This window comes from Otolemur garnettii, unplaced genomic scaffold (genome assembly GCF_000181295.1).
Source record: "Otolemur garnettii isolate 467f Iridium unplaced genomic scaffold, OtoGar3 scaffold00013, whole genome shotgun sequence".
Classification (NCBI taxonomy): Eukaryota; Metazoa; Chordata; class Mammalia; order Primates; family Galagidae; genus Otolemur; species Otolemur garnettii.
Window position 1 is genome coordinate 14,372,612 of NW_003852408.1, and position 23,295 is coordinate 14,395,906.

General features: G+C 45.9%; 1 protein-coding gene across 1 annotated transcript in view; it reads left to right on the top strand.

Annotated features, from left to right (window-relative positions):
• Window positions 1-506: 506 nt before the first annotated feature.
• TNS1 (tensin 1) overlaps window positions 507-23,295 on the top strand; it is a 174,578-nt gene continuing 151,789 nt past the window's right edge. The window contains exon 1 of the mRNA XM_012802263.2: window positions 507-563. The gene's annotated coding sequence lies outside the window, so the exon portion shown is untranslated. The remainder of the gene's footprint in view (window positions 564-23,295) is intronic.

The following is a 23,295-nucleotide window of genomic DNA, read 5'->3' on the forward strand; positions in this document are numbered from 1 at the left end:
TAGCTATGTCTATGGGTGGGAGTGGTTCTGGGAGAGTGTGCCTTTGACTGTGTGGACATGTGTCTGTATGGGCCTTCTCCTGCACCCTGAATTGGGCCTGTGTCTTTCGGGAGTTGAGGGGACAGTGAGTGTGCTCTGTTTGGCGGGTGTTGTATGCCTGTCGGCTCTATATGTGTAAGGGGAGACGGCTCCCTTATTCCTGGAGAGGCTGGTGCGGGGTCTGGGTCTGGCTATCTCTGCCCCTGGCGGGTGCAGCGGGAAAGCCTCCCTCCTGTTCCCCGCACTCTCCCGCGCCCAGAGGGGCTCTGGCGCTGGGGGCCAGTGCCTCCTCGCCCGCGAGTTCGCAGGCCCAGGCGCTCCCGCCCCGCAGGCCCGGCGGAGCAGCAGCAGCCGCTCCCCTCCCTCCCTCTATCCCTCCTTCCCTCCCGAGCGCGGATTGCGGGCGGGGGTGGGAGGAGATTTCGCGGAGTTTCCATTTCATACCTCGCGGCTAAAACTTTCTTTCTGTGTCTCACCCTCTTGCAGTCTGCAGCTTCTCCTGTCATCGGAAATGCCAGGCCAAGGTAAGGGGCTGCAAGCTGGCGGGGCCTCGGAGGACTTGGGACGCGCCTGGGTTGGGGTCCTGGAGTGGAACGCAGCGCGGTGGTGGGGGGGGTGGGGGGCGGTGGAATGGGGGCGGCGCCCTAGTCGTCCCTCCTCCTCTCTTTGTTTATGCAAAGCACCGAGGCCAGGAAGCTAGCCCAGGTCAAGGTGAAGGCTAAGGCACCGGGGGCGGGGGCGGGGCGCGCTGGAGAGCAAGGGGTTGGTAGGGGGCTGGGCGCGCCGTCGAGGCGACTGCAGAAGGTGGCTGGCGGGGACCCAGATCGGAGGGAGGGGCCTTTGAAGGTGTTTCTCTTAGTTCTCTAGGGGGAGTGGGGACTAGTGGGAGGGGGATACATTTCAGTCACTCCCGCGGGCCATGCAGAGCTTTAGTTGGTCCTAGTCTGCCAACCTAGGAAAACTGTCCACCGCCTTTGGACCCTTAGGGTGGGAGAAGAGAGTAGGTGGGGACAGTGGAGTTTTGGTGAGGAAGGGTCTGGAGCCCTCTGAGAGACTGTTCCATCCTTCTTTATTGATCAGCTTCCCTTTTGATCCTCAGTTTCCCCTTCAGTATTTTCTGTCTGGGCTTGGTGGGAGAGGGAAACTGAGACACAAAGACTGGAGGGATAGTGAGTGGGGTCCTGGCTGGCCAGGCTGGCTGGACCCCTACTGCATCCTCTCAGGGTTAGACCCAGGGTGATAGATCAACTTCTTGGAAAACTTGGGGTGGTTTATGAGTTTGGGAAGAAAATTTTCCTGTTCAGTGACATAGCTCTGCATAGAGATAGAAATGTCTTTCCTTACCTTTTCCTTGCAGCCAATGTCTGCCCCTTCTGTTTTTGTTGTTCCCTTCCTGCCCTTTCAACCCTCTACTTTTGCTGTTCACACTTGACCAGTTCTGTGAATAGAAGGAAGATGGAAAAGGCTTCCAAAAGGAGCATTCATTGAGCAGTCACAGCCTGCCTGGTGCATCTCATGCTCTGCTTCTTAATTGCTGGGTGACCTTGGGCAAGCTGTGTACCTCTCTGGGGCTCTGTTTCATCATATGGGAATAGGAAGCCTGCCTCATAAGGTTGTTATGAGAAGTGGATGAGATAACGTGTGTGAGGTGCCCAGCCCAGTGCCTGGCACACAGTGGGTGCGCACAAACATTGTGATTGTTGATTGTCAGCTGGGAGCATTGGGGGCCAAGTGTTACCTTGGGGCAGGGGTACTGAATGGATCAGGCAGTTCTGGGTGGAATCCGCTTCCTCCCCAGAGACTTCACTTAAGCCTCAGGTGCCCACACTTTGCCAGAGCGCGTCTCCCCACCTGTGGACTCCAGCTCGGAGTGCTCACCTAGCAGAGGAACAAAGGGTCTGGCTTGCAGAAGGAGCATCTATGTGGTGACATTTCTGCCCTTTCTGGCTCTCTCAATCTTGTCTTCTCTGGATGGAGAATGAGTTTCTGCTTCTCTCTCCTTGCTCTGTTTATCTGGAGCAGAGTTTTCCCACCCTTAACTCCAGAACCTTCCAGTTTTCTTGCTCTTCCTCAGTCTACCCCCCTTCCTACTGCCCTTCCTGTGCCTTTTTCTCTTAATAGCAATGAACGTTAGAACATTTGTACAAGTGCTTTAGGCCTTAGAAAGCATTTTGCATACGTTATTAGATTTTATTCTTTTAATTCCACAAGAGCATAACACATTGGCCAAAAGATCATGTTGTTTTACAGATAAGGAGGTGGAGGCACCACAAGGTAGAGTGACATCCCCAAGGTCTCACAGTGTAATTCTTCACCCACTCTCTGTCTCTGGGCCTTTATGCTTCTTTCTAATTGTCCTTCTCTGTCTCCTGGAAGATATTCCTCTATTCTTACCTGCCCTGTATCTTTTTGCTTTTCATCTCTGGGCAGCAGTGAGATATATTTAGAGAGGATGAGGGGATAAATATCTTGGCAGTGCAGTGTCTGAGTAGGGGGCCTGGGTGACCTGGAGAGCCCAAGAGAGATGGGACAGAAGATAGCCCCTTTTGTGCAGCAGCCTCCTTCATGGAGACAGGGGGATGCCTCCGATGAATGTTGGGGGATGTAGCCAGCCTGACAAATCTCACATGTGCTAGGAGGATGCAGCAATCCTGTTCTGCCCAGCTAAGGAGGCCAGCCAAGAGGGGAGAGGGTAGGCTGGCGAGGCAATGGCCAGACAGATGGGCTTTGAATAGGATTTTCCTCTGTAGGAAATGGGACCCGCTGGTGGTGAGTGCTCCTCCCAGCTGGTGAGTCTTTCTTTGAAACCACAGCTCTTACCACCGCCCAGCCTTTTTCTCCTGTTGGGAAGGGCAACTGGAAGCCCAGAGCCACAGCAGAGCTCTGCACTCTGGATCTTATAGCCAGGTCAACTTGGGAGTCATCTTGTCCATCCCCTGCTTCTAGGGAGAACTCATCAAATGGATATTTATTAAGGTTTTCCTATGGGCCAGACACTATTCCAAGTGAACAAGATGGATAAGGCTGTCGCCCTCATGGGACTTACATTCTAAGAGGGGAGATGGGCACAGTAGGCAAAACAGTTATGAAAGGAACATTGAGTTAGAGGGGGATTCAGCTCACCTAGCCCTATGAGACTCCTTGGAGGAAGTGTTGTGAGAGGTGGGACCCAAATGATGTCACATGGTGATGTAAGGGAGGGAAAGAGCACTTGTAAAGGCCCTGAGGAAGACATTCCTCTATTCTTAGAGCTGGTCATGCTTGAAAGAAGGCCACATGACTGGACACTAGTGAACACTGGGGAGTTTGGGCCTAAGAGACCTGATCTGATTTCTACTTTGAGTAGGCCATTCTGGTCTTGAGCCGACACCAGGGTAAGAGCCAGGATATAGGCCAAGAGCCTGCTGATGTTGCTCACGTGAGAGAGGGTGGTGGCTTAGCCCATGGCGCTTGCAGGAAAGGCAGCAAGGAGGGTCTGGGTCTGGGCTACCTTCTGTGGAAAGCCAGAGCCTTGCTGATGGATTGGACATTGGGTGTGAGAGAGAGAACGGGCTTGAGGATGACTCCCAGGTTCTGGCCAGAGTAACTGGGAACACGTGGTTTTACTTACTGAGATGGATGAAATGTGTGAGAAATTTCTAGGAAACCGGCTGTGCTGTGCTTGGTCTCTTTTTCACAGTTCTTCTCCCACACACTGGGGATTTCTTGCTGATGTCAGTGCTTTCCAGTTCGGCCTGCTCTGGCCACCCCTAGTAAATGGCGGGTTCTCAGTCCCTTAACATGCCACCTTCAGACTCATCATGCAGCGTGAAGCTGTGGCTCTCACTGGGGCTGTATTATTTATACATAGTAATGTAATGTAAGAAATTACCCCCAAATTTAGTAGCTTAAAGCAGCAATAAATATTTATTATCTCAATAATAAATTGTTTCTGGGGGGTGTCAGGACTTTGGGAATAGCTTAGGTGGCTGGTTCAGGCCAGCAGTCTCTCATGGGGTTGCAGTCTTCTCAAGGTCTGACTGGGGTTGGAGGATCCTCTTCCAAGGTAGTTCTGTCATGTGGGTAGCAAATTGGTGCTGGCTGTTGGTAGCCACAGCCTCAGTTTCTTGCCACTTGGACCTCTTTGTAGGGATGCTTGAGTGTCCTCACAATATGGCGGCTGGTTTCCCTACAGTGAGTGATTTAAGTGAGAGTAAGGCAGAAGCCACAATATCTTTCATATCCTAGCCTTGGGAGAGGCTGTTATTTCTACAATACGGTATTGGTCACGCAGGTCAGCCCTACTCAATGTGGGAAGAGCTTACTAAAGGGATTGCATACCAAGAGGCAAGAATCAATGGAGCCATCCTGGAGGCTGACTACGGCAGCTGCCCAGAGACAGGGCAGTGCTGACCTGGCTGCTGGGAGGGCACGGGAGTGGTGAGAGGGGCAGGTGTATAGCGATCAGACATACCTGGGTTTAAACCCTACCCCTGCTGCCTTCTAGCTACATGAACTGGGTTGTGGAGGAGTAACTGCATGTTGGTATATGAAGTAGGCACCATTATCCTTTCTTGGAATGATAGGCTCCTTCTGGAAAGGAGCCCAGGTGCTCTGTGCAGCTCTTTGCCATGTGGACCTGCTTGAGAGGAGAATGCTCATGTTGGTAGAGGAGGAGCCTTGGGACCTGGCTCATAATTGATGTTACCTACATGTAGATTGCACCCCAGCTTCTAGAATAGTAAGTAGTCCTTAGTAGGGGTGCCAATACGGGAATAAAATGTCGAAATAAAGAGATGTTGAGAAACATATGCTTTAGCGGGAAGTTGAAGGGGTGGATGAGAACAAGAAAGAAGTAATTCCTTTTAAAAAGTCTCCCTACCTCCTGACATAGACAGCTCCTCAAATAATAATCCTAATTGTTTCTCTTTGTCTAATTCGGGTATAACTCATACTGGCGAGTATGTATAACTCAAATGTACATCTTGATAAATTCATACTGTATATGAACCCTGTCAAGATCTAGATTCTAGAACATTCCCAGCAGCCCAGAGACAGTCCTTCTGCTCCCCTCCAAGTCAATATTCCCAAAGGTAATTGTTATCTTTACTCGTACCATTAGAGATTAGTTTTGCCTATTCTTGAACTTCATATAAATTGAACCACACAGTATGTTTGCTTTTGTGTCTGGCTTATTTCACTCAACATTATGTCTGGGATGCTCATCTGCGTTTTTGCGGGTTGCATTGGTTTGTTCTTTTTTATTGCTATGTTATATTCCATTATGTGAAGAAACCACAATTCATTTATCTATTCCACTGCTGATTGCCATTTGGGTTCTTTCCAGCTTTTTGGGCTGTTAGGAGCAGACCTGCTATGAATGCTTAATCACCTTTGTCTACACAGAACTTGTAATCCACAAAGCATTTTCACTCATCTTTGCAGTCCTGTGGGGTGAGTGGGGTACGGGATGCCCCCCAGTTTATAGATCCCACATTGATGCCCAGTGGGGGTAGCCAGCTTGTTGAGTGGCACCTTGGGACACGAGCTTTCCACATGATACTTGTGCAGCCCTGGGATAAATTGGTGGGGAGCAGCTGGGAAGGGAAAGGAGAACTAGCGCCTGCGAGTGAGCCAGAGGACACTAGAGAGAAGGGCCTGGCACAGATAACTGGAGTCTCACTGTAGTTCATGGGAGCCCCACTCATCAGCTGTCCCCTACATTTCCTGGAAGAAGGAGATTCTCAGCCTCCCTTAGTTCACACCCACACTCCTTATTGGGGTTCTTAGTTCCCACCCTTATCCTTCATTGGGGTCCTTATATGTCACCAGTTGTTTCTCTCCTGTTGAGGATTGTAAATGAATGACCCAGGATTTGTCTCCTGCTTTTATCTTAGCGCATGTATTCTGTGTATGTGTACATAGCAGATTTTCTTCTGTTTTACTGGTCTCCTTCATCTCCACTCTGACTCTGCAGCCCCAAGGTCCATCTTATGTACATATTTATTACTTTAAGTAAACTTTTCATTTCAGAGTGGTTTTGGACTTACAGAAAAGTGCAAGGATAGTACAGAGAGCTCCTGTGTGGCAGACACCCATTTTCCCCTAAAGCCCAGGTACGTTTCTGAGAAATGCTTTCCTCGCTCTTTATCTGCCCCGTGTTTTGAAATAGCAGTTCCAGCTGCCAACAGTGACGCCTTCCAGCCAGATGGATTTTGTCTGCTTCAGGTCAGATGAGGGTTGAATGAAAGGGCCAGGCAGCTGCTGGGCAGATCACCCAGGCCTCAGACTTGAGGCGGCTCTCTCTCGCCCACTGACCCCTTCCTTACCTCTCTCCTGCTCTCCTTCCAGGGCCCGGCGCTTCCCTGTCACAAGTACCAGTTGGGGTGGGGTGAGGGGGCTACAGTGATGATTGGGTCTCCTCCCCTGTACCAGAAGGGCTTAAATCTCATCCTTTAAGCTTGAAAGGAAAGGAAATCCCATAATTAACCCCCACCTTTCAGTCACATTGCACACACCTGCAGCCCTCCTTTACAGTTGGTTTGGAGGCTTGTATTCTGCCGCCAAGAATAGCTGGGTGGGAGGAGATTCATGGCCTCAGAAATTGTTGATAGCCTTGAGCCTAGTGGGGTGTTTGTGCTCTTTGGCCATGGACATTTGACTGCTGAGTTTAAATCCCAGCTGCATCAATGACTGGGTGTGTGACCTCAGGCAAGTTACTGAACCTCTCTGAACTCCAGTTTCTTTATCTGTAATATGGTGATTCTAGTAGGACCTATTTTCTAGAGTTTTGGTGAGCCCTGGGAATGGTAATCTAATTAAAATGCTAAGCTCAAAATCAAATGGTCAAGAAGTTACTAATATTTATTTGTTAAATTCTTATGTTTTGTTCCTCCTGCCTTCTCCTACCTCAGAAAAGGTGGGGAGAATCTGAGAGACCAACAAAGTTTACAGACAGTGGTGGTTTCAAGACAAGACACTTGTATGTTTTCCCTTCTCTTCTTTCTCTCTATTATCAAGGAAAAGTGAGGAAATTATGAAGGAGAAATGTTATGTCTTTTGCTGGTTTGCCTGTCTCATGGCATTGGTGACCTCTAGCAGTGGTTTGAGAGCCTGTCTCTAATAGATTCTCCTGGGTGCTTTAAAAAGCCTGCTGCCAGGGTTCTTTCCTCCAGAGATTCTGAGTTAATTAGTTTGGGGTATTGACTAGGCAGTAGGATTTTTAAAAGTGTAACCAGTGGTGAGAACATAAAAGGGTACAAGCACCCTGGAGGCAGGTTAAGAAGACCAACATACACTTATTGTACAATGCAGCCGTTCCACACCAAGGTATTTACCCAAGAGAAAGAAAAGCGTGTCTACAAAAAGGTGTGTATACAAATAGTCATAGCAGCTTTATTCACAATCGCTCCAAACTGGAAAGAACCCAAATAGTTAACAACAGGTGAATGGATAAAGAAATTTTGATATCATCATACAGTGGGACACTACTCAGCCATAAGAATGGATTATTGTTAAACACAGCAATTCAGGTAACTTTTCTCAAAAACATTTGCAGAGTGAAAGAAGCCAGATGCAAAAAGAGCACATGCTGGATGGTGCCATTTTTATGAAAATCAAGAAAAGGCAAAACTCTAATGAGCAAGAGAAGATTAGCAGTTGCCTGAAATTGGGGGTGGTGGGCAAAAGGGCATGAAGGAACCTTCTTGGGGGGCTAGAAATGGTCTCTATCTCAGTTGTGGCCGTTTTTCAGGTATATGTACCTGTCAGGGCTCATTAAGCTCTATTCTTAAAAGGGATGCATTTTATTATATGTAAATTATATCTTAATACATTAAAAAAAATAAAACTTCCCACATGCATCTCCTTAGCAGCCACATTTGAGAACCACTGGTCTATAGCTTCTGGAGATCGATCTCTGCCCTTGTTCTCTTGGTCAGCACTGAGCACAATGCCAAGTACTTCACAGTGCTTTCTTCACAAGACTTTCTTTCCTTTTTTTTTTTTTTTGTAGCAACTTTATTGAGGCATAATTTACATACTGTATGATATAGCCATTTAAAGCCTATGAGGCAATGATTTTTTGTAGATTCACAGAGTTGTGTGACCATTAGCTAGCATCCTTTAGTCTCTCTATCTCTCTTGCCCCAGCCCCAAGCAACTACTAATCTTTCAGTCTTGATATATTTGCCGATTCTGGAGATTTCGTATACATGGTCTTCATGCCTAGCTTATTTCACTTAGCACTGTGTTCATGGTACATTTATATTACATATAGCTTTTTTCCTTTTTATGGTGAAATAATATTCCGTCATACGAGTCTAGCACATTTTGTTTACTCATTCATCAGTCGGTAGACTTTTGGATTGTTTCTACCTTTTGGCTATTATGACTGATGCTGCCATGAGTATTCATGAACAAGTTTTTATTTTGGCCTATGCTTTCATTTCTCTTGGGTGTATATATTAATTCTTAGGAGTGGAGTCGTGGGGTCATGTGGCAATTCTGTGCTTAACTTTTTGAGGAACTGCTAGACCAGCGGTTCTCAACCTGGGGGTTGCGACCCACAGGAACTGTATTAAAGGGTCGCAGCATTAGGAAGGTTGAGAACCACTGTGCTAGACTATCTTACAGAGTAGTTTATGTTAGTATTCTAGGGCTGTCCTAAGAAAGTACCATAAACTTGGTGAGTTAAAAACGACAGGACTTCATTGTCTTACAGTTCTGGAGGCTAGAAGTCCAATTAAGCTGTGGGCTAGGCATTGCTCTCCCTGGTACCAGTAGGAGATCCTTTCTAGCCGCTTCCCAGCTATCAGTGGTTTGCAGGTAATCTTTATAGAGTTTTCTGGCTTGTGGATGCATCACTCTACTCCTCTGTCCTCAGATGATATGCTTCCTGGGTCTTCACATCATTGTCCCTCTGTGTCTGTCTTTGTGTCCAGATTTATATAAAGACATATCATATTCGATTGAGGCTGGCCCTAATGACCTCATTTTAGATTGATTATCTCTGTAGGGACCTTATTTCAAATAAGGTCGCATTTTGAGGTACTGGGGGTAAGGACTTTAATATACATTTTGGAGGGACACAATTAACCTCATAATATAGCTGTGCCATTTTCCATCCTCAGCAGCAACATACAAAGGTTCCAGTTTCTCCACATTGTCACCAACACTTGTTGTTATCATACTTTTTGATTACAACCATTGTATGGATATGAATTGGTTTCTCCCTGTGGTTTTGATTTGATTTCCCTGATGACTAATAATGTTGAGTGTCTGTTCCTGTGCTTATTGGTCATTTGTATATCTTCTTTGGAGAAATGTGTATTCAGAGTCTTTGTCCATTTTTAAATTGAGTTATTTTTCTTTTATTATTGAGTTGTGTTTTTTTTTTTTTTTTTTTTTTTAATTGGAGCAGACTATGGCTCCGGGGAACCCCACGCTGGCACTCTCCTTACCTCACCACACCCTGCCCCCTCCACTGAGTTGTGTTCTTTTTATATATAATAAATAAGTCCCTTATTAGATATATGATTTGAAATATTTTATTTCCATCCTGTGGCTTGCTTTTTTGCTTTGAAGCAACAAAATTTCAAATTTTGATGAAGTCTAATTTATCTGTTTTTTCTTTATTGGCTTGGTGTTGGTGTCATATCTAAGAATTCATTGCCAAATCCAAGGTTATGAAGTTTTTCTCCTATGTTTTCTTTTGAAAGTTTTATAGTTTGGTTCTTACATTTAGGTCTTTCATCCATTTTGAATTTATTTTTATACATAGTATGAGGTATTTAGTATATAGTATTTTATACATGAGTATGAGTAAATGTTGTTTTTTCTACGTGATCATCCAGTTGTTCCAATACCGTTTGTTGAAAAGACTATCCTTTCTCCACTGACTGACCTTGGTACCCTTGTCAAAAATCAGTTGACCATAGATGTAAAAATTTATCTTGGTTTCTCAATTCTATTCTATGGTTTGAGATACACATACCCACACACCTCCTTATACCAGTAGTACACTATTTTGATTACTGTTTTTTTTCAGAAGTTTCAAAATTGGGAAGTATGAGTCTTCTGACTTGGTTTTTTTTTTTAAATTGTTTTGGTGTTTCTAGGCCCCTTGAGGGAATTTTAAAATCAGCCTGTCAATTGCTACAAAGAAGCTAGCTGGGATTCTGATAGGCTGTGCACTGAGTCTGTAGATCAATTTAGGGAGTATTTCCATCTTAATAATATTGAGTCTTCTAATCCACGAGAATGAGATTTCTTTCCATTTATTTATATCTTCTTTAATTTCTTTCAATAGCATTTTGTAGCTTTCATAGTACAGGTTTTTAAAAAGTGATTTAGCTTACATTTTGAGGCTGTTTAAAATGGAATTGTTTTCTTAATTTTATTTTCAGATTGCTTATGGTTAGTGTATAAAAATATAGTTGATTTTTTTTTTTTTTTTTGCAGTTTTTGGCTGGGGCAGGGTTTGAACCCACCACCTCCGGTATATGGGGCTGGGCCCTACTCCTTGAGCCACAGGTGCTGCCCAACATAGTTGATTTTTATATATTGGTGACTTATCTTGTGTCCTTAATGAACTCATTAGTTAGCTCTAACAGTTTTTGGTGGATTCCTGAGGATCTTCTACATACAAAATGATGGCATCTATGAGTATAGTTTTAGTTCGTCCTTTCCAACCTGGATGCCTTTTATTTCATTTTTTGTCTGCTTGTCTTGACTAGAACCTCCAGTTAGTATTGACTAGAATGTCAAGAGAAGAAATCCTGTCTTCTTCCTGATCTTAGAGGGGAACCATCCAATCTTCTACCACTAAGTGTGATATTGGCATGAATTTTTTATAAATGCTCTTTATCAGCTTGATAGTTGAGTGTTTTTTAAATCATGAAATGGTGTTGGTTTTATCAAATCCTTTTTAAGATGATTATGTGGTTTTTGTTTTTTTTGATACAGTATATTACGTATGTTGATTTTCAGATGTTAAAACAACCTAGCATTCCTGGGATACATTCCATTTGATCATAGTGTATAATTCTTATTATTATATGTATTATTATATGTTTCTGAATTCAGTTTGCATATATATATATGTATATATATATATTTTTTTGGAGATGGAGTCTCACTATGTCGCCCTTGGTAGAGTGCTATGGTGTCACAGCTCACAGCAACCTCAAACTCTTGGGCTTAAATGATTCTCTTGCCTCAGCCTCCCAAGTAGTGGGGACTACAGTGCCCACCACAACACCTGGCTATTTTTTTGTTGCAGTTGTCATTGTTGTTTAGCTGGCCCAGGCTGGGTTCAAACCCACCAGTCTTGGTGTATGTGGCCAGCACCGTAACCACTGTGCTACGGGTACTGAGCCAGTTTGCTAATATTTTGTTGAGGATTTTTACATTTATATTCATAAGAAATATTGGCCTGTAGTTTTCTTTTTCTTGTAATTTTTTTTTTTTAGTTTTGGCATCAAAGAATGAATTTCTCTTCCACTTTTTGCAAGAGTCTTTGAAGAATTGATTCCTCTTTAAATGTTTGCTACAATTCACCTGTTAGGCTACCTGGGCCCAGGCTTTTCTTTTGCTTTTTTAAATTTCAGATGAATATGAGGGTACAAATGATAAGGTTACATTGTTTGCATTTGTTAGGTAAAGTTCCAGATGCATTTGAGCCCTTTGCCAAGGGAGTGTGCTGGTGCTGTGTAACCTTACAGTGTGCCCATTAGGTGAGAACATACCCATCCTCCTCCTACTTCCCCCTTGAGTTTAATTGTGTTTTTTCTCTCGTGTGGGCATATAGTTGTTTATGTATTGGTTTCATGTTAGTACTGCATACATTGGACACTTGCTTTTCTATTTCTGTGGTACTTTACTAAGATGAATGTTCTTTAACTCCATCCAGATTAATACAAAAGATGTAAAGTCTTTGTTTTTTATGGCTACACAGGATTCCATGATATACATGTACTACAGTTTATTAATCCATTCATGAGTTGATGGGCATTACTCCACATCTTGATGGTTGTGAATTGAGCTGTGATGAACATTCTAGTGCAAATGTTCTTTTTTTTTTTTTTTTTTTGAGACAGAGTCTCACTTTGTCACCTTTGGTAGAGTGCCATGGCATCATAGCTCACAGCAACCTCAAACTCTTGGGTTCAAGTGGTTCCCTTGCCTCAGCCTCCTGAGTAGCTGGGACTGTAGGCACCTGCCAAAATGCCTGGCTATATTTTAGAGACAGGGTCTTGCTCTTGCTCAGGCTGGTCTTGAACTCCTGAGCTCAAGTGATTAGCCCACTTCTGCCTCCCAGAATGCTAGGTTTACAGGCATGAGCCACCATGTCCAGCAGTGCAAATGTTCTCGTAGTGAAATAATTGTATTTCTTCTGGGTAGATACCTAGCAATGGGATTTCAGAATCAAATGGAAGGTTTACTTTAACTCTTTGAGGATTCTTCATACTTCTTTCCATAGAGGTTGTATTAATTTGCAATCCCAGCAGCAGTGTAAAAGTGTTCTGGGCCTGGGCTTTTCTTCATTAATAGTTTTTTTAATTTTCCAATTGCTAATTTAATCTCTTTATTTATTATAGGCCTATTCTGATTTATTATATCATTTTGGTATTTTGTATCTTTCTGGGAATTTGTCCATGTTATCTTAGTTATCTAATTTATTCTTAGGATTACTTCATAATCCTTTTTATTTCTATAAGGCCAGTAGTAATGTCCCCTCTTTCATTTCTGATTCTAGTAATGTGAGCCATCTTTCTTTTTTCTTGGTCAGTCTAGCTAAACCTTAGTCTTTTAAAATTTTTTTTTTCAAAGAATGAACTTTTCCTTTGCAATCACAGGGTTTCTAAATTGTAATAGCTTTGTTGATAGCTGCTATTTATTGTGTCCTTTGCATGGTGGCTGTTTGATGCTCATCTTATCGAACCCTTGAAACACCATGCATAAAACAAATGTGATTGGTCATGCTGTCAAATGAGGACATTGAGGTACAATGCATTGCTCATGTGGCTAGCAGGCAGTGGAGAGGGTTCTAAGTCAGGTCTGAGTTCTAGGTCAGGTCTGAAGCCTGATGGATTTCACTACAGCAGGGGACCTCTCCTGTTCTACAGTTGGCTTTTACCCTCCATGGCTGAGACCTTATCATCATTTTTTGACTTCATCATCACTAAGGAAAAGAGCCATGGGTAACTATTTCCTTGTTCCCTTGCACTGTTCAGTGTCTCAGCATCACCTAGTGAGCCTGTTAAGCTTATCCCTGTCCCCTCAAGTTTGGTTCAGTGGTTTTGACTGTAAGCCTAAAGGTCTGCATTTTTCTCTAATATCCCTAGCTATTCCGATGCTGGGGTTCCGGATAGCACCTCACTAGCCTGTGTTTGCCCCTGGAAGCTCCTGCCCATCTCTGCTGGACACAGGGCCTGAGCAGGTGGCTGCTTTCTCTGGTCTCTGGGTGCTCCTGGCTTTGGCTTTTCTTGGGGTGGAAGTCAAGGATGAGGTGGGTCTTAGCTATTTCTTCTCTGCTTTATAAAAAGTTGCAAGAAGTTATAAAATCCTCCCCCCTTCATTTTCCTAAAGTTCTCCCTGACTACTAAGAGCATAGGACAAATGTTTCTGGGTTAATGCGCAGGCTTGGAGCATGTCCCTCTCCTGTACATACACTCCCCGCTCTGCACTGGTAAGGAGGGGCGGGATTATGGGAGAAAGTGACACGGAGCTGTGACTGGGTTCTCATTTTTCTGGAATGTGGCTCCCAAAGGTCTCATATTTTTCAGCATTTCTGACTCTGGCTGTGTAAACATCACAGGAGAGTTTGCTGTATCTGAGAGACTGCAGGAGTAGAGAGGGGGAGGGTGGGGACCCAGAACAGAGAAGGGCAAATGGAGAGAATTGAGAGAGAGGAAGCAGAGAAAAATTCTAGGGTCTGGGTGGAACAGGCATGGTGGTAAAATATGCTGAAGGGAATAAAGGCCAGAGGGGTCCCAGTAAGTGTGAGAGGGATCTAGCGAGGCCAGGATCCCTGAGGTGGAGACCAGAACGGCTGGTGCAGGTTAGGAACCTGTTAGTACAGTGGGAGGGGACCCTGGGTGCATGCCAGCTCCCTGGCTGCTTCTAGCTTTCAGCTTGGAGGTCTGCTGTGCCAGCTGGAGCAGCTAAGAGGGTTACGGAGGCCTCTGCTGGTGGGCTTCCCCCTCCCAGGATATGCTGAGCCTGGCACTGGGGAGTTGTAGACCCCTGCCTGCTGGGGCACCACCTGTGGCTGAGAGAGCCACCTGATGCAGAGAGAGGGCCTAAGATGTTGCCTGCAAACCCAGCATTGTCTCCCACTGGGCTCTCCGGGAGGCCAACATTCACTCTTAGCCTTCTGAGCTTTCTGAGCTGCTGACCTAGACCCATTGCCAGACCCTGGATGACATGAGAGGTGGCCTGGTGGAGTTGGAGCTCTTCTGACCTTGGGCTGGGTGAATTCTGACCCTGCTGTTTACCTGAGCAGTGTGATACCAGGAATATTACTCGCTCCCCCAAATTGGGTCTCTTCGGCTGTGTAAAAATGGTGGCATTGATATATTGCTGATGCCATGCTGACCTTGCAAGGTTGGTGTGAGGATTAGAGAAAACGGAGGTAAAATCCTGGCATGTGATAGGCTCTTGCTCAATAGATAACTCTTGTTTATTATTCTGAGATCCTAGGATAATAAAGAGCTAAGTGTCCCAGAAATAACAAACTACTAAATGCTCCAGAAATCCTCTAGCTGGCAGGTTGGGGCAGCTCTGCAGAATGACCAAGGCCCATTCCCCCATACCCTGCCCCCTTTGGTTCTCTGCCTATAGCCACCTACTGGCTCTGGGTCCTCCAGGCTGTTCTTTCTCCCTGTTCCACCCCCACCCAGGACCTATGAGGCCCTTGCTCCCTCCCTTTGGAGGTTCTGGCCCCTGGCTGATGAGTGACTTGGCCAATTGTCCCCCACAGGGGGCAGGCAGGTGGGATGTTAGCGGGAGGCCATTAGGAGGAGAGGGGTGTGTGTGTCCTGGGGCACAGCTGAGTGCAGAGCAAGTCACAGATTAACCCCCTGGATGTTTCCTCTGGCACTGGCCTGGGGCAGCCAAGCGAGTGGGTTCAGACCAGATTCTGTTTGAGGAAGCAGGGGAGGAAGGTCACTAGTGGGTCACACGTGGTTAGAGGAGGAGCCAGAGAACTCTGGTGCCCAATCCTGCCTGGGGAACTCACACTGGCTTGGGTTCCATATCAGTGCATAGCTTTCTACATCCTCGTGCGCACAGGATCTATTTAATCTAATCCACTACCAGATAGGTATTAATACAATCGCTAGGACGCAGAGGAGGAGATAGGCTCAGATGGCAGAGCCGTGTGCTCATGTGTATCTAGGGACAGGGACTTGGACTAAGCACTTAGGGAGAGGTTTGAGGAGAGAGTTTGAGCTGACCACCAAATCTGACTTTTCCTTTTCAACACTCACTATCTGTGATGTTAGGGCAAGTTGCATAGCTTGTTTGTGACTTGAGTCCTTGATCTGTAAAAGTCATAAACACAGTCCCTGGCTTGTGAGTTTATTGCGAGAATTAAATGCATTAATACAATTTAAGTGCTTAGAGCAAGAGATAAATACCAGCAACTATTATTGCACTCCCCTGTGAATGGTGTCTGAGGACAGAGGCTGCCCTTGGATTGGGTGGAAGAAGGGAGTGCAGACTGGCTTGCCCTGTTCTGCTTTACTGAGGCCTCCTGAACCTCCAGGGCAGACAACTGGAATGTTCTCCACTGGACTGGGCTGTCTTGTGAGGCGGTAAGCTCACAGCAGCTGGCTTGTGTTGTGGGGAGGAAGGTTGCACTGGAGGCAATTGAGGCTTTTTTTTTTTTGTTCTAAGATTTAGGGGCTCGGGAGTCAGAGATGATTTGTTTCTCCCCTGCTAACAATCTAGTGGCTTGGACCATTTTCTGAAGTGCCCTGCTTAGTTTCCTCTTCTGTAACCTGGGGCCTGCAGGGTGTGGCAAGGATTAAATGAGCTAGGTGTGTAGGATGCTTTTCAGCTCCTGGTGCACAGTGGTCAGTGGTCTGTGACAGCTGTGGTTGTGGTGGTGGCATCCTGGTTATTGTTGTCAGATACTGAGTCTGGCTCTTTCCAGGTCATGATCCAAAGCTGGAATTCCTGTGCCACTTATCCATTGGCCAGGTCTGTTTGCTGTGTTCCTGGGCAGTCCACATTCAATCCATCCTCCTCTACCCTCTTAGTCAAACATCCCTTGTCTCATTCCCTGGGGCATCTGAGCACCTTTCCAGATGACATCTTCTTCCCTATCAAGGACTTAATTTTTTAACTGTCTTCTGGCTCCCATTCTGAGCCTGACCCATGTCTTCCTTAGGAACCCAAGATTTTTTTTTTTTTTACTTTTTATTTTGAGATGATTAAATTTATAAATTTATAGAAAACTAGTAAAAAATAGTACAGGGAGTTTCCATATACCCTTCACCCAACTCCTCTGGTTGACAGCTAACATAGTTATCAAAATCAGGACATGCTCATTGAGCTAATGCTATTAACACATCTGTGGGCTGTAGTAGAATTTGCCCAGTGCCCTTACTATTGCCCTATCCCTGGTCTAGGATTTAATCCAGGATCCCACGTTGCATTCAGTCACCATGCCTCCTGAGCCACCTCTTATCTGGGACAGTTTCTCCATCTTTCTTTATTTTTCATGGCTTTGGCACTTTTGAAGAGGGCTGCTCAGTAATTTTGAAGAATTTCTCTCAGTTTGGGTTTGTTTTCTGTTTCCATCATTCCTTGTACATTTATTAATTGGAATATTACTGTAAAGAACTTTCCTTATCCCTAATTATTCATCTAATTACTTATGTCAGTGTGGACACCTAGACATTTGCTTCGTTCTATGTAGATTATAATCCAGTGCTGTCATTTTTCCTTTGATCAGATTAACCTGGCAATGGCCAATGGAAGCTCCTTGCCTTAGTTCTTGACATCTTATCTAGTCTCTGTATCATTCAGAGCTCTCCAGAGAAACAGAACCCATAGGATCTATATATTAAGAGGTATATTGGAAGGACTTGGCTCCCAGGGGCCTGGCAAAGTATAAAACATTTCCTGCACACCAGGAACTCATGCAGGAGTTGATGTTGCAGGTTCTTGAGGCCAAACTTTTTCTTCTCCAGGAAATTTCTCTGTGTGTTTACTCTTAAGCTTTCCCTTCAACTGATTAGATGAGGCCCACCCACATTGTGGAGGGCCATTTCCTTTACTTAGGGTCATTGACTGTAAATGTTAACCACATCTACAAAGTATCTTCATGCAACACCGAAATTAGTGTTTGATTATATCAGGGGGTACTATAACCTAGTCAAGTTGACACAGAGAGCCAACCATCACCAATTATTAGTCTCTAGGAGGCATGAGAGTCATTTCATGTCAGTGTGGGGGGACATATGGAGGATACAGGGGTTTTATCAAGCTGATTTGGGATGGAATTGTGTAATTTTGGTACAGACCTCTTTAGCTTTCAGATTTGACCTTTGATTCCTGCCTTCTTAGTCAAGCATCCCTTGTGTCATTCCCTGGGGCATCTGGGCACCTTTCCAGATGATATCTTCCCTACCAAGGACTTCATTTTTTAACTGGCTTCTGGCTCTTCTTCTGAGCATGACTCATGTCTTCCTTAGGAACCCAAGTTTTTTTTTTTTACTTTTTATTTTAAGATGATTAAATTTATAGAAAACTAGTAAAAAATAGGACAGAGAGTTCTCCTCTGTGAAAATGTGGTCAAATCCATCTTTTCATGTGTGAAGTAAGAGGTAGCATTCAGAGGGATTTTAAATGCCTACCTCTGAAGCCAGAATGGGAATGCCTCTCCACAGGGCTTGGCTTCAGGTACTTCTGGTAGTTGGAGAGGACACTCCCAGCCTGCAGTTTTCATTCCTTCTGGGAGAGGCTAAGGTGGTGTTGCCCACAGCAGTTCCTCTTTCTAGTCTGATTAGTTTAGAAGAGGGTAATCAGAGAAGCCAAAGTGGGGTAACCACAGAGCTCAGGCAGGAATTGTGGTTTGTGTGTGTGTGTGTGTGTGTGTGTGTGAGAGAGAGAGAGAGAGAGAGAGAGGTCCTGAGATGACAGCAGGGAATAATACATTGTGTCCCTAAAGTTGCCATACATAGGGAAAATGGGAAATGATAGCTAAATTTACCTTTATTTATAAAATTTTCAGTACTGGACGGGCGCAGTGGCTCATGCCTGTAATCCTAGCACTCTGGAAGGCCAAGGCTGGTGGATTGCTTGAACTCACAAGTTTGAGACCAGCCTTAGCAAAAGAGAGACCCTGTCTCTACTAAAAATATAAAAACTGAGGTGAGAGGATTGCTTGAGCCCAAGAGTTAGAGGTTGCTGTGAGCTACGACGCCATAGCACTCTACCCAGGGTGACAGCTTGAGACTCTGTCTCAAACAAACAAACAAAATATTCAGTCCAAAATTTTACAAAGAGGTAGCCAACATGCAGAAATTGTTTTGTAAATATTTTATAAATAAAAGTACATTTAGCTGCAATTTCCTATTTTCCCCGTGTATGGCAACTTTGTGGGAGACTTTTGGGACACCTTGTAACTGGAGATACAGGGAGATCTTCTGGGACTTGAACCAGCAAGGGGCCAAAGCCACTGAGCAGGGCTCCCTAACTGGCAGAGCTCCCTGCCGTTCTGTAAGCTCCTGGGGGGAAGGGAAAGAGGGGCGAAGGTCTGGCTTTTCTAGGATTTGGGAAGGAGAAGTGGAAGCTAGGGAGAAAGGGACCTTACAGAAGAGGAAAATCCTAAGTGTATCCTAAGGTCCTGTCTTACTGAACGGCCTGGGCCTCCCCCCACCTCCCTGTGTGTCATCTGTCCTTGTTCTTTCCATGAGGGGAAACTGAGGTCCAGGAAGGTTCCACCGTCAGGAGAGAAGTTGGTACCAGACAATCATTAAGGGTAACCAGGTGACTTTCTTGTTCTTCCAGAGGACAACCTAGGAGGAAACAGGTTGAAACTGCAACTACGAGGAACTGGGTTTGTCCTAAGGAGGTGCCTTCTGGTGGTGGTGAACCAGAAAGGAGCTCCTGGGACTCCTTTTGCTGAGATGTCAAGGAGGCAATGAATGTATTGGGCAGGGCAAGGCGAGCCTTCCTACAGTGGTGGAGTGTGTCTGGAAGGGCAGATGGGGAGCTGAATGGCCTGGCCCTGGGGGACAGTCTGGGAGTCCTGGCTTGCCCTACACTGACCTGGGGAAAACAGTGCGGGCCACCTTAAGACCACATCTGTTCTCATACCTCTCCCCCCGCATTCACCCTCGGGAGTCCAGCTGGAATTGTACCAGCTCAGTATGGGCATGTAGGTTATTCATATTTCCTGGGAGCTCTAGTTAGTAGTATGACTGTGTTTGATTGATAAAATGGGGAAATGAGTGTAATTTCTCAAACTGTGAGGGTCACAGGGGAATCAGTAATAAAAAGGTCCATTCATTGTCCATCACAGGGACCAGAGGAGTACCCTGGAAAGGCTATCTGCTTCCCTGGGGGCAGGAACCAGGAGATGGGACTAGTGTCAGTGAGCATCCATGGATAGCAAGCTGGGCCAGCTCCAGCCTCAGTTTCCTCATCTGTAAGATGGGAAGAATGAAAATATAGTAGAACCTCTATACAGCTGACCATCTCCTTAAGTTGACCTAATTTTCATAGACTGGACATGCACCACATGTATATATCAGTATAGCTGACCTAGTTCCTTATGTTGACCACTTTTATATGTTGACCAGTTTGTTACAGTCACTTGGTGGTCAGCTTACAGAGGTTCTACTGATTGTAATACCGTGCTGCCAGGTTGTTGTGAAGAGCTTTGTAAATGTGTACATTGTGGGATGGACTCCTTGTTCCTGGCTGGGATGATGAGTGGGGGCCTGGCACTCCTTCTGACCCCCACCATGTGAGTTATGTGAGGCTCTGTGCAATGGTTTCTCCTCCTCCTACAGCCCTCACCTTCCCATCTCTCTGCACACTACACACACACACACACACACACACACACACACACGAGGACAAGGATGAACACTCTGCCAGTTCTGAATAGGGCCTGACCTCAGCCGCCAGGCATCTCCCCTCACCCCACCCACCCAGCCTGAGGCCCGCATTCCTGGAGAGGCCTGGAGAGGCAGGGGCTGCAGCCTTCACTTGCCCTTCTTGTCTTCCACCCTCAGGGGCGTCTGGCTGCCCCTCATGTCCCATAGCTGCTGCCCACCCTGCCACTTCTTTCAGTCCAGTCTATTACTATAGTCCATAATAATAATAGTGGTAGTAATAGAAAGAACAGTGGTTAGCACTTACTAAGCAATTAGGCACCAGGTTCCACGCTAAGCACTTTACATGGGCTGTGTCAATAAATTCTCAAAACAGCCCCATGAGAAAGTTGCTCTTGGGGTTCCAGTTTAGCAGAAACAGAGAAGGTGGGTGGGGAGGGGGAAACTAAGGCATGCCCTGCACCCACAGGCAAGGAATGGGTGGAGTCAGGCCCTGAGTGCTGTCCCTGTAACTCCTTTTGCAACACCACCCCCCATCTTGATGCAGCACTGGATTCCCTGCAGCCTCTCTCAATCCAGGACACAGGACACTAGTCCTGAGAGAAGATGCACCAATGTGGGGGGCAAGACTTGTTTAGGGGTCTGGGGCTCCCTGGGGCCCCTGGGCTGCCAGGGAAGGTAGCTGGGGTTCTCCTGCATGCTGAGGCTTTATAGTTTTGAGTCCCTCATCCTTCCAGGCTCAGTTTCCTGGAGGTATGAAGTCAAGAACCTGGGCAAACAGGCAGCCTTTCTGGGTGCTTCCCCAGCCCCTGTTTTCAGGCCTATTTCAGGCTCTGATGGACAATGAATGGACCCTTTTATTACTGTTTCCTCTGTGCACCTCACATTTTCAGAAATTATACTCATTTATTTCCCCATTTTATCAATCAGACAACAGAGCTCCCAGGAGGTGTGACTAACCTACATGCCCATACTTAGTTGGTACAATTCTAGCCCAAAGCACAGAGGTGTGATGTGAAATTTTGACCAAGGCTCGCAGCCTTCCATTTCGTCCCTCCAGTTCCTCTTCTGCTCTAACTTCCATTCTTTGTGCTGCTGTTTTCCCTTCCTTTCCTGTTTTGTGTGATCACTATCCAGGTTCCCCAAACCTATCATGCAGCCCAGGCCCTCCTGCCTTCCTTTCTCCTTTCCCTTTCACGGGTCTCCTCAGCTCTCTGCGCAGCCTCAGCTCCTGCTGGACTGGGTGGCCTGCCTGCCTGCCTGCAAAGTTCATCAGACAGATACGGGTTCAAATTTGGGCTCTGGCACCCACCAGCCTTGGGACCTTGAGAAAGTCACTTGTCCTATCTCAGTCATACTTTTCCTGATTTGTAAAATGGGCATGCTGAGGTCTACCTCTGATGGCTGAGGGGGACTGGAGAAAGAAGAAGTGCAGAGCCAGCCAGACCCTCCCTTGGTCACCAGCTGCTGTTGTCACCACCATTGTTCACCGTCCTCATTCTCCATTCTGGGCCCTGCCGCGACTCTGTGGGGGTGTCTTGGGTGCAGCCATGGACCTGTGTGTTCAGGATGCAGACGAGCATTTGGGCCACGTGGGGATGTATGTTAGCTTTCCTCGCAACGGGGAGTTGGGGTGAGCAGCTCCCCTTCCCATCTGACTCTTGGGTGCCATCATCCTACACTATTGTTCACTCTGTTTTTAAAGAAACAATTTGCTTTTTCAAAAAATCTTTTTACTCATTCTAAGTAAGAGAATTTATGGGTTTGATCTTGTATGGTATATTTAAAATTTTTTCTAAATTCATAAACATATATAAATATGACAATTGTTGAGCCCTGTTTCCAACTGAAATCATCTTTCACACTTCAGGAAACAGGGGATCAGAGGAACTTCTCCACTGTCTTTTTTTTTTTTTTTTTTTTTTGGTCTGTGCATTAATTCTTTATTATGTGAGATTTAAGAGCTCTACAGAAAGTAGCAAGAATAGTGTAATGAACTCTGTACCCCCCCTGCTTCCACAACCACCAACTCTTTGCTGTTTTTGTTTCCTCTGTTCCCCTCCCCCTCTCTTTCTTGCTGGAGTCTTTTTAAAGCAAATCCCAGACATTATATCATTTCACTTTAAATACTTCAGTATGTATTATTAACAGATAAGGACTTTCATTTTTAACATTACCGCAATACCATTATCACAGTTAACGTAATTAACAACCATTTCTTAAGGTCAGCTACTGCCCAGTCCTGTGCTCAGTTTGTTTCTCCTTATCTCAAACATGGTCTTGTGATGGTTGGTTGGTTCGAATCAGACAGATGCACTTGGAACGAGGCTCTATCTAGCTTCTTTGTTTCTGTAGTAATCATGTATCGACATATCACTGCCTCTGTCTCGTCACCAGTCACCTGGTGATGCACGCTCACTCTTTCTGATGGCTCCTTATTTCATAGTTTCTGTCCCTATCCTGCCCCTCTGCCTGCCTTCTAGGCTCCCAGATGGTGAAATCCGGAGCTCAGTGTCCAGTTCCCTTCCCTCTGCAGCGTTGGCCTGAGGACCTCACCACCCTGTCCCCAGAAATGAGCTGGGTGTGTGTGGAGAGGCAGTGGGAGGAGGCAGCACCTTGGGGTGAAGTCGTGTAGAGAGGGGCAGCTGCTTCCCGGCTGCCCCATCCCATAAATTCCCCTGAGATGTCCTTGTAAGGCTCCTTGCTTGCTCAGAAGGGGCTGGCTGTGGGGTCATGGGTTCTGGGAGGCATAGCTGCCTTATTGGGCTGGGTGCAGGCTGGCCTGGGGTGGATTTGTGTGAACACACCCCTCTTTCAGCTGTACTCCCTAACGTGGCCCTGTTCTCCATGCTCCTGGCCTCTGCTTTCATTGCCAGCCAAGGTCCTGCCCTCTCTGAACCTGGTAGGCTGCTCTCAAGCTTTGGGATGAAGCTGTGACCTTTTCTGATCCCATCTCCTTGGGGCTGGGAAAGTCACGCCCTAGAGTCCTTGGCTGCTTCCGCTTTCCTTCAGGAGGTCTCATGCCTCTCTGTTCAGCTGGCTGCTCTGGTAGCTTTCTGGGGTGGTGGGGATACTTGGGTCCTTTGTCCAGCTTTCTCTCTGAGATCCAGGGAACCTTTTAGGAAACTGCAGCTTTTCTCCTGGCTGTGGCATTCTCATTTGAGAGGTGCCAGGGCAGCTCTAGACTTCATTGCCTGAGCTT